The sequence below is a fragment of the Staurois parvus genome, unplaced genomic scaffold (genome assembly GCF_062004578.1).
Source record: "Staurois parvus isolate SC_StPar_1 unplaced genomic scaffold, SC_StPar_1.0 ptg000155l, whole genome shotgun sequence".
Classification (NCBI taxonomy): domain Eukaryota; kingdom Metazoa; phylum Chordata; class Amphibia; order Anura; family Ranidae; genus Staurois; species Staurois parvus.
Window position 1 is genome coordinate 23,662,364 of NW_028317951.1, and position 13,493 is coordinate 23,675,856.

Consider the following 13,493-nt stretch of genomic DNA (forward strand, 5'->3'; position numbering starts at 1 on the left):
TCTACATAAATCACAATAAATATAATAAAATAATAAATATAGTAAAAGAAATTTAGAATACACATATGGTGAACAATAGTGAATCTTGATAACATTAAATAAATTATTATTTGGCTGTTACTACTGGTCTAATGGAGTATAACACAAGATCTTGGTATCAATTAATGCTGAATATGGATTATAATAAATCCAGAAATCATTAATGACGCACTTTAAAATCGAATTCCACCCTGAGGCCCCTAGGGGTCAGCGTCTTCATCAAGAAAATCCACTTAGATTCTAACTGACTGATGGTTCTAATATTCTGGCTACCTCTCCAGTGTCTCTTATATTTTTCTATTCCCCAGAATTTTAATTGGGAGGGATCCTTATTATGTACTGATGTGAAATGCCTAGATACATTGTGTTTGTTACATCCTTTAAGGATGTCTTTTACGTGTTCTTTCACTCTTACTTTTGGTTCTTCCTACATATTGTAATTTTCTAGTACATTCTAGAACATAGACCACACCTTCAGTGTTGCAGCTAATAAAATCTCTACTAGGAAAGGCGATGTTAGTATTTGTGGGTACGAACGTGGTTCTCTCTTCATTAGGTCTCTTCATATACTGGCAAACAAAACAGTTTTTACATGGGTAAGATCCTTTTCCCATGAAAAACGAAAAATCCCTAAATAGGGGTTCTAATACATTCTTCACTACTTTATCTCTAATAATGGGGGCTTTTCTATATATAATTTTTGGATTCCTCGGTAAAATGGATTGGAGATGTTTATCTGCAGTAAGTATATGCCAGTGTTTTCAAATTATTTTTTCAACCTGCTTGTGTTGAACGTTGAAATCTACAGGGCGATTGAAAAGTAACTCCCTATTTTAAACTATTTATACATTTTTTATATGAAGTTACTTTTTTCTCAATTCTTTAATGTATGTTCCTTAATCTATGACAATTAAATCTGCGATTCCATGAATGCCGAAAGGTATCTCACTATGCTGCAAGATGAAATCTGGCCAGCTGTCAATACCTGGGAGAATATTGAAGACTTGATTTTTATGCAATATGGTGCTCCTCCACATTTTGCTATTATTGTTCGTGAATGACTGAATGAACATTTTCCTGGGAGATGGTTGGGTCGAAGTGGTCCGCCTGAGTGGCCGGCCAGAAGCCCTGATTTAACACCCTGCAACTTTTTTCTTTGGGGTTGGTTGAAGGAACAAGTTTACTCTACGAAACCAAAGACTTTAGAAGAACTTGAAGGGCGACTACGAGAAGTTATTTCTGCCATCCCACAAGAGTTCCTGCGAAGATCAGTTGATGCGATTCCTAAGCGGCTTCAGAAGCTGCAGGCGAATGCTGGTGCACATATCGAATTTTAAATAAAACTCCATGTTATGTGTGTTCTTCTCATATTCATTTTTTGTAAAAATAATGATTCAAAAATAAATAAGATTTTTAAAATAAGGGGTTACTTTTCAATCACCCTGTAGAATGATGGGTACGGTGTATCTAATTGTTCTGTTCCCTTCTCTCTCTGAGTGTTAATCATAGTATTAATATCTACTCTGGCAACTTCCTGGATTTGTTCTTGGATAAACTGATTCTTATAACCTTTGCTGGTGAATCTGTTACCTATTAATTCTGCGTGTTTTCTGTAATCATCTTTCGTACAGTTGCGCCTTAAATCGGCTCAGTTGCCCTTTAGGTATGTTATATAACAATGAACTTTGGTGGCAACTGTCTGTAGAAAAATAGCTGTTTCTATCAACATCTTTAAAATGTGTTTTAGTGATGATCTCCTTCAATCATGATTTCACTTATTTTATTATCAGCAGATCAGCGTTTACATTTTGGGCACGGTGCTGAAATAGAGAACAACTGAGCATGTCAGAGCAGAGCGAGACAGTGTATTACTGGATTTTTAAACCGTACAGGCATTTATTTTAAATGTTTTACATAGCTTTATCTGCAAAAGGGGCCAACATGGAGTGAGCTAGCAGTACTTCATTTTTTGACTAAAGTCCCACTTTAAAGGAGAACTATTGTTAGGTTTTTAATTTAATTCATCTCCCCAGGGGACCAAGTGTACTTAGTACATGGACCCGTTCTGACTGGTGGTTCGGTTGTCCCCTAAACACAACTTTACATTCTGGCTGTAGCTCCACCCCCTTTTGAAGCCTAAATGAAGCCCACTGAGTGATCTGTCACTATTATAAAAGGTCCTTCAGTACATCTTTGTTTGATCAGAATAATAAAATGTCACTCAGAGCTATGGTTCTGTGTATAGTATCTGCAAATGCCCTGTAAGAAGTAAAAGATGCATTACACAGAGAAAGCAGCTTTGAGTGATCTTTTACCATTATGAATGAACAAGTAGTGCTGACCATTTATTCATGATAGTGACAGATCACAAAGCACTGCGTTGCTGTGTGTCTATCAGCTGCTGCTTTTACAGATATACAGCCTGCCTAATGGATCGCATAGTGCTGCAGCGTTGTGAGCTTTCACTTTTATGAATGTGCTATCAGGATTATAGGGAAATGTGCAGCATATAACACAGCCCAATGTTTCTGAGTGCCCATTCAGAAATGGAAATATCACACATCACTCCATCACTGTGTAATCCATCACTCGGGCTGTGAATGTGTAAAACCAGCCACTGATCAGACTCATAACACTCCAGGCAGTATGTTTTGTTTTTTTTTGTGAATAACTGGCCTCCAAAGAATCCCCCATGATCAGAGAATAGAGCCATCAATCACAAATCTCCTTTCTAGCAGTATATCTGGATGGGGGGGGGGACCTGTCTAACCATGCTGCTTAGAAACTAGGGGACAGATTTAAACCAGACCAAGGGCTATATGCACTTGGTTCCCTGAGGATTTAACCAACTTTAAACATTTTTAAGCTCTTGGGTTTTTAAATACCAGGATGTGGGGGTGGGGTTTCTGATCATGTGACCGCCGTGATTGGAAAGATCCCAATCACAAGCAGAGATCAGGGAGCTTTTTGTTAGCCGCTGATAACTAGGACACTCTTGGCACAGGTCTGTTTACCTTTAGGTACAAATATATGTGACCTCTCGGTGTTGAGGACCACCCACTAAGAGGCCACATATAGGCCACATATATGCATGCGGCTGGCGCCAAGGAGATCATGATAGTTCCTGTAGATTCAGTCTGCTGTATTGCAATATTTGTAGTTTTTGAGATATTATAAGCATAGGTATGAATTGAACTTAGTTAATAAGTTAGATCAGTCTTTCTCAACCAGGGTTCCTTAAGGTTTCTTCAGGGGTGCCTTAGCAAAATGTCTAAAAATTGCCCAAAACTTGTATACCAACCAGCGGGTGGAACAAGCCAATAAATTCTGTATAATAATAATAAAACACCTTCTTCGTCTGAAAAACTGGGGACTGTGTTACAGGTGCAATCAACCCCATCTCTTCCTTATCACTGTGCACTCCCCTCCCCTCCCCGCATTCCTATTCGCAATCTGTAATCAGTAGGGAGTTGAGGAGAGGGTGGGATGGACTGACTAAATGCCAACCAGAAGGAAACTTGCTATTTTTTTTCTCCAAGGCTGCATGTACATGGGCGTAGTAAAATAATCACATTTCCGCTGGATCTTTCTGTAGAAGCTGGCAGAAAAATCCAGTGTAAAAAAATGCTTGGTATGGTGTATATTTACATGCTTTGTGTATTTATGCGCATAAGGTGTATGAGCATAACTTCATTCTAGTGGCTACAATATTAATGTATAACTGCGTTTGTGCACATATACCTGTAAATTATGCCAGTACGGTTCTCTCTGAACACAGGTCTGCCCAGCCCTGTTCTTTGCAGGGAGTACAACAGTATTCAATGGTCATTTTGTTATGTATCCAACAGACAACAAAAAAACTGGATGGCAAGTCATGAAAGTTATTTGGTTGGGGAAATCCTTAACAATGCTGTATTGATTAAAAGAAAAGACCAAAAGCATTCCCTACAGATATGCCACCTGTCAATGCATACAGATTGCACATAAAGACAAATGCTCATTGTATTTTTAGGGAAGCAGTATAAAACAAAAGCAAATATGTTTTGCAAAAAAGAAACTGTAGTCTAAGGGACAGAACTATCATGGAGAGCAGAGGGAGATCCGCAAATATCTGTTCTCTGATTTCCTTGGGTCAGCCCCTTGTGATAGCAATAAAATTGTTTAAAAAGGTTTTTAAAAAAAAAGTTAAAAAAACTAAAATTTTAATAACATAAATACAAAACAAAAATGTAAAAGCCCTTTACATACACAAACATATAAACTCAAATGTCTGTGTGTAGAGAGTGAATGTATACAAAAACGTCAATGATGCAACGCACATTAGGCATCACCACACATGCTGGAATGAGGGCAATAATTTTAGAGCTAACATTTATAATTAATTCAAAACCGATGACCAATAAAGGCTTTTAAAGCATCACCTATAGATGATCTTGGGTACTGTAGTTTTTCACCAATACACAAATGCATATTTCGTATTTATTTACTCCACACAACTTCATCTTTCATATTTTACCATTTATTGTAAATTTGTGTGCTTGAAAATTTAATTGAGTGAATTTTCTACTAAAAATACAGATTTGATTAACAATAACACAAATATCATGTGCCATATAAATAGAAATTACGCCCTGTTGTTTCTAAGGGTTGTCTGCTTTCAGAAGATCTATAATATTTTGGGGCTTTATTTTCATGTCAAAAATGTTCAAAACTGTAGTGGTAAACAGTGTTACATTCAAAAAGAAAATGGCTACATTTGACATGAACACCACTGCACAAACACTAAGGTTTCAGTAACACCTCAATGCAACACGTGAGTTTATATATAAAACATTTGCTCTGTAAATGGGGCAAACCTTTGCATAATCAGGGCAAAAATTGCCATATTTTCTCTATTGTGTGTGATGCCTATATCATTAGTGCCATCTATTGGCCTCAATACAATTTTTTTATTCCCTACAGAGATATTTCTGGTGGAAAAAAAGTATGGCATTATATGGCACAAATATGGTGTTGACGATATAGGGATCACACATAATCGAGGAACTTTGGCAATTGTGTGCCCTGATTGTGCAAATGTTTGTATGTCTGCACAACAAAGGTTCTAAACACAGACCACACGCTATGAATGGGCCAATATTACAGCATTTGTTCTGTCACTTTTTACTTTTTATCTGGTATAAAGATGAGACCTGATATTAGTTACTTGCCTGGGCATAAAATGACAGAACTCCCTTGCACAAAGTTCAAAGAGAAGTATGGCTAAAGCTTTTTTAGCCATACTTCTCTTCTGGGTCACAGGAGTGCACTTACTTGTATTCTCCTTGACCCGGAATCGGCTGACAGTTGCCGGCTGGAAGAACACTGACCATATTGTTTGTATCCACCCCAATGCCTGATCGCTCCACCAAGAACCTGAGTGAGCTACAGTGAGCGCTGTAGGGGCAGAGCCGAGAGCAGTGACTGACAGTCATTGCTCTCTGCTCTAGGAATACTGAGAATTGAATGACCAGTGGTCATTTCTCAGGCTTAGAGCTGGTGGGGGCAGCTGCAGCATCAGATCGATTCTGCAGTATGGAGGTGAGTGTGTGTTTTTTTTTTTAAACCCAAAACTTCTTTCATTCATTCTGCCACCAAGATTTGCTGAGAAAGTACACTAAGTTGCACATGTGCAACTCAGTGTACGTTCTAGAGAAGATTGCGAACTGGCAGGTAAATTTGAATTACTGCAGAAATAACTTACGGGTTGATTTATTAAACTTGGCGAGTGTAAAATTTGGTGCAGCCCTGCATAGAAACCAGTCAGCTTGAAGCTAACTGGCTACCATGCACAGCTTGGCTACACCAGCTTTGCACTCTCCCGTTTTAAAGCAGAGCTTCACCCAAAAAGGGAAGTTCCGCTTTAAGGACTGCTCCCCATTAAGGATTTGCACCTTTGGGGGGCGGGTACCCAAATTTGACAGGTACCCGCTCCCAATTCTGGTCCGATCGCCTAGGCAATTGGAAACGGAAGGTGTCCTCCCTTCCTGTAGTCTTTTGGGACACATGACAGGTCCCAGAAGACTACAGAACCATTCATGAAGCGCAGCGCTACTCGCGCATGTACAGTGGGTACCCGGCTGTGACAGCTTGACACTGAAGATGCCGGCCTTCTGGAATACAGGTTGGCCGGTGAAACGGGCTGCGGGGGACACATCACGGGACCGAGGGACAGGTAAGTGGCTGTTTTTTAAAAGTCAGTAGCTACAGTTTTTGTAGCTGCTGACTTTTATTTTTTGACAAGGTGAGTAGAACTACGCTTTAATAATTCAACCCCATAGTATATCTGTTCTGCAATAAAGAGCATGCCTGCTTGCAATTTTTAATACTTTAACTTCTACAGGATATACATTTAAAGTGCGACTAAAGTATAATAAAAGATAAAACTTTTTCTTAGTTTTGGACAGATGCTGTCCAAATGATGCTGCAGCTGCCCCCACCAGAGGTGAATTAGAACACCTATACTGATTGCTGCTTGTGCTCCCATTAGGGAGATTCACCATCTCTTTTTTCCAGTTTACCATTATTATTGAAAGTGAAAATAAAAAAAAAAAATCACAAATTTTAGGTTGTTCCAAAAAAGAATTAGAGGGGAAATCTTCCAATGGGGACACTAGTTCTGGTGACATGGGGTTCCCCAAGGGATTCCCTTAATTTTTAGGGATTGCATCTCATTTCTTGTTTTGACCATGGGACAGGAAGTGACAGTAAATCTCTTCAATGGGACTCTATCCAAAATGAAAAAAAAAAATACTTTAAGCCAGAGACTATACTAAAAGCTAAAAAATCATCCAAATGTTTTTTTATAGCTTTGGATGGAGTGGGGAAGAATTTCTGTAGGTTTTTAAATTCTGTTTGTGCCATCATAAAAGAGATTTTTCTGACTTTGCTTTAGCAATAGCACAGTGCTTGGAATCATCGAAAACTTGATCCACAGCAGTTACAAAAAAATTTAAATCATCCAAGATTCAAGGTCAGAGAGCAGTGGCTGTAGCAGTGGAGAGGTTCACAAATAGTCAGCAGGAAATCTGCAAGCAGATCTCCCTTAAAGATGTTGTGGACTCATCTGAGGTGCGGGGACTAAGCACCAATCAGTATTCATTTGAGCTCCTGATGGTGGAGATAGGTTTTGCTGTATGTTAGTATCAGGTCATGGTCCTCAGGATTGCCCCACCAGGATTTTGTAAATATAGGTGTTGTTAGGCAAAAGGAACCTTATCTTTATTTAATACAAGTCAGGAATTCCCCCCACAACTTTTACCTCATTCCAGGCTAAAGTAACTTACACTTTAATCAAGATATGGTCTTTCCCAACTTTCCCAAGCATGTCAACAGATCAGTATCAAGCTTTAGATGTGGGTCATGCCATCCAATTCTACCTGGACAGGTTAGCAACATTCACTGCTGCAGAAAACCGGTCTGTATTACCATCAGGCACATGCAAAGGTCAGTCTGCAACCTCCTGGCTAGTAAGAATCATCAGAAAGGTTTATTCTACTAGAGGTATAGAAAGCTCCAATCAGTGCACTCAACGAGAGCTATGTCATCATCAATAGCAGCATGCAAGGTAATCACTTCAGAGAAGATTTGCAAAGCAAGTACACTATATTGCCAAAAGTATTGGGACACCCCTCCAAATCAATGGATTCAAATGTTCCAATCACCTCCATGGCCACAGCTGTATAAAATCAAGCATCTAGGCATGCAGACTGCTTCTACAAATATTTGTGAAAGAATGGGTCACTCTCAGGAGCTCAGAATTTCAAGCGTGGTACTGTGATAGGTTGCCACCTTTGCAATAAGTCCATCCACAAAATTTCCTTGCTACTAAATATTCCACGGTCAACTGTTTGCGGTATTATAACAAAGTGGAAGCAACTAGGAACAGCAGCAACTCAGCCACAAAGTGGTAGGCCACGTAAAATGGCAGAGTGGGGTCAGCGTATGCTGAAGCGTACAGTGTGCACAGTCACCAACTTCTGCAGAGTCAATAGCTAAAGGCCTCCAAACTTCCCGTGGCCTTCAGATTAGCACAACAGTGCGTAGAGAGCTACATGGAATGGGTTTCCGTGGCCGAGCAGGTGCATCCAAGCCTTACATAACCAAGTGCAATGCAAAGCGTCGAATACAGTGGTGTAAAGCACGCCACTACTGGACTCTAGAGCAGTGGAGACATGTTCTCTGGAGTGACGAATCATGCTTCTCTGTCTGGAATTTCGATGGACATGTCTGGGTTTGGCAGTTGCCAGTAGAACGGTACTTGCCTGACTGCATTGTGCCAAGTATAACGTTTGGTGGAGGGGGGTTAATGTGCAGGGTTGTTTTTCAAGGGCTGGGCTTGGCCCCTTAGTTCCGTTGAAGGGAAATCTTAAGGCATCAGATACCAAGACATTTTGGACAATTTCATGCTCCCAACTTTGTGGGAACAGTTTGGGGATGGCTCCTTCCTGATCAAACAAGACTGCGCACCAGTGCGAAAAGCAAGGTCTATAAAGACATGGATGAGTGAGTTCGGGGTGGAGGAACTTGACTGGCCTTCAGAGTCCTGACCTCAATCCAAGGGTCTTTTTTTCTTATACTCTTATTGCTTAGAACACTGATGTTATGAGCATTTGTTTTGGCTGTCATGAATGGGTTTCCATTCATCATTCACAACAGCTTAGTTACTGTTGACATGCTGTTATTAGCTACAGCTAATTACATGGTATAGGTAGGGTACCCAGGTACCATATGATAGCTATGGACCAATCACAACATCAAAACAGTAATCAAGCCATCATGAATGAAAACCCATTCAAGACAGTATGGTTGGTCATGGCAATCACATGATACCCTGGCCACTCACAGCGGCTGGGTACCGAGTACCGTGATTCGCTGTGTGCACAGGATTTACGGGATCAAGTCGGTGCGTGCCGCAAGGGGCCACCCACCCACAGTAAATATATTGTGGGCAGGCGGCAAGTGGTTAAGGCAGCACAATTGTTTGAATGGGCTGCCAGTGGCCCATAAAGGACTGAACTCAGACCTACACTATTTTCTTGTAAGTCATTGCATTGCAACACACAGTGGAACATTACGGTGTGCTGCAATCATTTGCGTTGCTCTAGAAGATCAGAATAATGAAAATGATTGGTACCTACAACACATTAATACCTGTAATGTGCATTGTGGTGTGTTGTAGTGCCATTCATTATGAAAGATAACCCAAAGCACTATACGGTTGAGAGCAAAGCACCACAGCAAACCACATTGCACAAAACATGGTTGTGGTGCGTTGCATTGCTATAAGAGGGTCAGGTGCACGTTTTGATCCGTTGCACTGGTAGGCTATTTAAAATGACCAGGCTACCTCAACATGGTAAAAACACAGACGGAAACGGTAAAAACACACCTCAAATACCTATTTTTATTGTTCCTTAATCGCAAAGATAAACTCTAAGGGCCCGTTTACATTTTTGAAGTGTGTTATGTCCTTATCTTAATAGACATTGCCTTTAGGCAACCCATTGAAAATAAAGTACTTCCAACACACCAAATAGTCTCAAAAATTGGACTTCAGAAAATTTGTAACAGAAAGCACTATGGTGATATTCTGTGAGTTGTGGCACGCTGCAAAACCTATGAGTTTCCTTGGTGCATTGGTGTGCTATTTGAAACGAATGCCACCACATCGCATGTAATGTGACGTTGCATGTTACGGTAATACAATAGTGTAAGTGAGCCCTAAAAACAAAAAGCCATAGTTCACGGTGTGCTGAGGGCATGCTGGGGGTCAAAGAGTGCATGTGCAGATATGACCACTGTGACCATGGTCAGAGCATGTTCAAATTTCATATGCTATAGTCTCGGAACAGGTGTCCAGTGACATATCATTTGTCTTTGTAAAGTGCTTTGAGAGGGTACCTTTAAAACAGGGGTGCTCAACCCGTGGCTCACGGACTACATGTGGCCCTCTGATGTGCCCCTCAACCTTAAACTGAATGCAGGAGCATTGGTGCACTTTCAGAAAGTGCACCACACCCACAAGATGTAATAGAAGTCTATGAAAAGCACAGCTAACCAACAGGAAAGCTGCAGGTACCCTGCGCTGCACCCACCGTGCTGGTAAACCGCAGTGCATTAGTGTCAAAGCAGCTGTCAGGGCCTGGACTTGAACCTGGGACTTCTACTGTGTCAGGCAGTAACTCTACTCACTGAGCTACCTAGGATGCTGGACAACACTTTGCCTCATCTATTGGATAATCCTGCCTTGTGCCTTGTTTGCTCTTGAACCTTGAACTCCTTGCTCCTCCCATGAACTTCCTATATAAGCCATCTCCTTGGACTTCCTCCTTGCCAGATTATTGTGCCTTTCCAGCCAATATCCCACTACTGTTCCTGCTGCTGTCTACACCTCCGCTACTGACCTTTTGGCTTGTTCCTGACCACGATTTCGTCTCATCCTAACGTACTACGATTGATCTGCTACCATTTGTGACCGACCCTTAGCTTGTGACCGACTCTGCTTTCGTCTGATCCCTAACCTGTTGATCCGCTATTGGTTCCCAGTCTGCTCATTCCCTGGTGGGGTGATCCTGAGATCTGCGACCTGGTATTAACACGCAGCCCAATCCATCTCCACCATTAGGAGCTCTGGTGAATACCGGTTAATACTTAGACCCCGCACCTCAGGTGAGCCTGTGTCATTCCCAGGGGGATCCGCTGGTGTACCTATCCTGCTGGTTCCAGGTAAGCCTTTTACTGCTATAGCAACTGGTCTCTGAACCTGACCTTACACCGTGACAGCAGCCTTATAAGGGGCTCAGGATAAGGGCTCATTAACATTTGCAGTTTGGGGGGAGGTAAAACCATACAGTTGAGAAAACACTGGTATAACATCAGGGGTCGCAATTGCGACCCCCCCCCCCCACCCCATGCTCCAGGGTACTGTGGGGCCTCCCTGTCACATTCTGTTTTACACTTGGACAAGAGGGTGGCTCCAAAGCTCCATGGTAGTTCATTAAGAACTATAAGCTGACAGCAGCTAAGGCTGTGGGGACTTATAGTTTCTCATTCACAGAGGAGTGATGCAGCCGGGCAGCCATGTTTTTTTAAATTTGACAGCTGGGGGGGGTGTAAATCCCCTGCTAGCTGTCAAAGTCAGGGGATCAGTGGCCAGTGCTTTCATAACATGTTAGGCCTGGCTCACACCAATGCATATTTTGTGCTTTTTGCATTTTGCAGAAATGTACTCTCATTCACAGAGGAGTGATGCAGCCGGGCAGCCATTTTTTTTTTTATTTGACAGCTGGGGGGGGGGGGGGTGTAAATCCCCTGCTAGCTGTCAAAGTCGGAGGATCAGTGGCCAGTGCTTTCATAACATGTTACTTGTTAGGCCTGGCTCACACCAATGCATATTTTGTGCTTTTTGCAGAAATGAACTTTCATTCACTGAGGAGTGATGCAGCCGGGTGGCCATGTTTTGACAGCTAGGGGGGTGGGTGTAAATCCCCTGCTAGCTGTCAAAGTCGGGGGATCAGTGGCCAGTGCTTTCATAACATGTTACATGTTAGGCCTGGCTCACACCAATACATATTTTGTGCTTTTTGCAGAAATGTACTCTCATTCACAGAGGAGTGATCCAGCCGGGCGGCCATGTTTTATTTAATTTAACAGCTGGGGGGTGGGTGTAAATCCCCTGCTGGGTGTCAAAGTTGGGGGATCAGTGGCCAGTGCTTTCATAACATGTTACATGTTGGGCCTGGCTCACACCAATGCATATTTTGTGCTTTTCGCATTTTGCAGAAATGTACTACAGTCCATTTAGCATTGCATTTTTGGATAGGGTCAGCAACTTTTTTTCTCGCAGCAGATTGCAACACGCATGGGTGTGAACCAGGCCTTACACCCTGAATATGGATGTAACATGTTATGAAAGGTGAACGTATCCTTTAAAAAAAATAAAAAAAAACACACTAAGGTTCACACTAGTGCGATTTGCTTTGCACATGACAATGGAAATCACAATGGTGTCTATTCACATTAATGCAGCACAGCATGGTGTGATTTTGGAAAAGGGTCCTGTGCTTCTTTGGTGTGATTCCAGTGCGATTTTGGCCCCATAGAATATGCAAATCACATCCGAAATGCAACCAGGTCACACTACATAATCACACTGAACATTGGATCAAATTGCAGCCACAGTAGTGTGAACCTAAGTGGTTTAACTTGCTGGCATCTGCCAAAAAACAATATTTAGTCATGATGTCATTTTTGGGTGACGCGTTCTTCGACATTCCATCTCACCCTGTTGCTTCTGGTCACTATTAGTGCGATCGATGGTGCGTACCATGATGTCCATAGACTGTATGTGGGTGATGGAAAGCAAGCGCACACTGTATATATCTGACATGGGTCTGGAATAATGAAGTCAGCACCAGCAAAGGACTTGGTGCCCACGATGTGTCATCAGGAGGATGCTGACATGTCCCACTATGGCAGGGATGGCTCATGTACTTACATAGGAGACCTAACACACTGATCCATGTATATTGTACAGGATATGGAGGGCAATGGATGAGAGTTGCTGGCATGCAGTGTCCATGTAGGGTTGTGTTTGTTGTGTATACAGGGCCAATGAGAGGAATGGCTGCCTGCACTGCCACTGCTGAGTACCCAGGAGGCCAGTGATGGACATGATGGAGGCTGTGTCTGTACTCACACTCTGCAAGGCTCAGCCTGAAGCATGGAGTCTCGGCGAGGACTGGCAGCAAAGAGCCGGCTGTGGGCTCATCTTCTGGATCGGACGGTGACAGGCCCAGGACCGGCGGGCTGCTCTACACATCCAGGAGGCAGCAGCCGCCGCAGACTGCCTTCCTCCTCCTCGGCTGAGCGGACGCTTCCGGGGCCTCCCGCCCTCCCATTGGCTGCCTGCCACACAAGTCCGTCTTCCCCGGCTGTGTGGAGTGGTGCAGAGGAGCGGACAGGTGCTGTGTTGCTGCCGCTGCCTCCTCCTCATACATTCACTGGCCGACACCGAGCTCCAGGACAGACATTGCACATGGTAGATGAATGCTGATATTAAACAGGACATTCACCCTACAAAGTCAAAGTTACCAGCTACAAATACAGTGGCTGCTGACTTCTAATAAAAGGATACTTGCCTGTCCAGGGATCCAGCGTCATCCTCACCCAGGCCAGTTCTTTGCCGGTCTTTGGGTCGCCAGCACTGGTGTGTTTACTGTAGGAAACCAGCTGTGACTCCTGGTGGCTTCAATACCTGCTCGCCATTCCGCATTCGCAAGCTGCACCGCGTTTTGTGAATGGTCCCGCGGCCTTCTGTGAAGTGTCCAAGAAGGCTGCAGGCAAAGAGATGGGGAGGGGTGCTAGCTTCCACTCAGATCACCTACTCTACTACTTTTGATGCGATTTCAGCC

The 13,493-nt window shown here is 42.7% G+C and overlaps 1 protein-coding gene across 1 annotated transcript in view; it reads right to left on the reverse strand.

Annotated features, from left to right (window-relative positions):
• ZMAT3 (zinc finger matrin-type 3) overlaps nucleotides 1-13,046 on the reverse strand; it is a 71,501-nt gene extending 58,455 nt beyond the window's left edge. Inside the window, exon 1 of the mRNA XM_089675537.1 lies at nucleotides 12,779-13,046. The gene's annotated coding sequence lies outside the window, so the exon portion shown is untranslated. The remainder of the gene's footprint in view (nucleotides 1-12,778) is intronic.
• Between the last annotated feature and the right edge of the window lie 447 nt (nucleotides 13,047-13,493).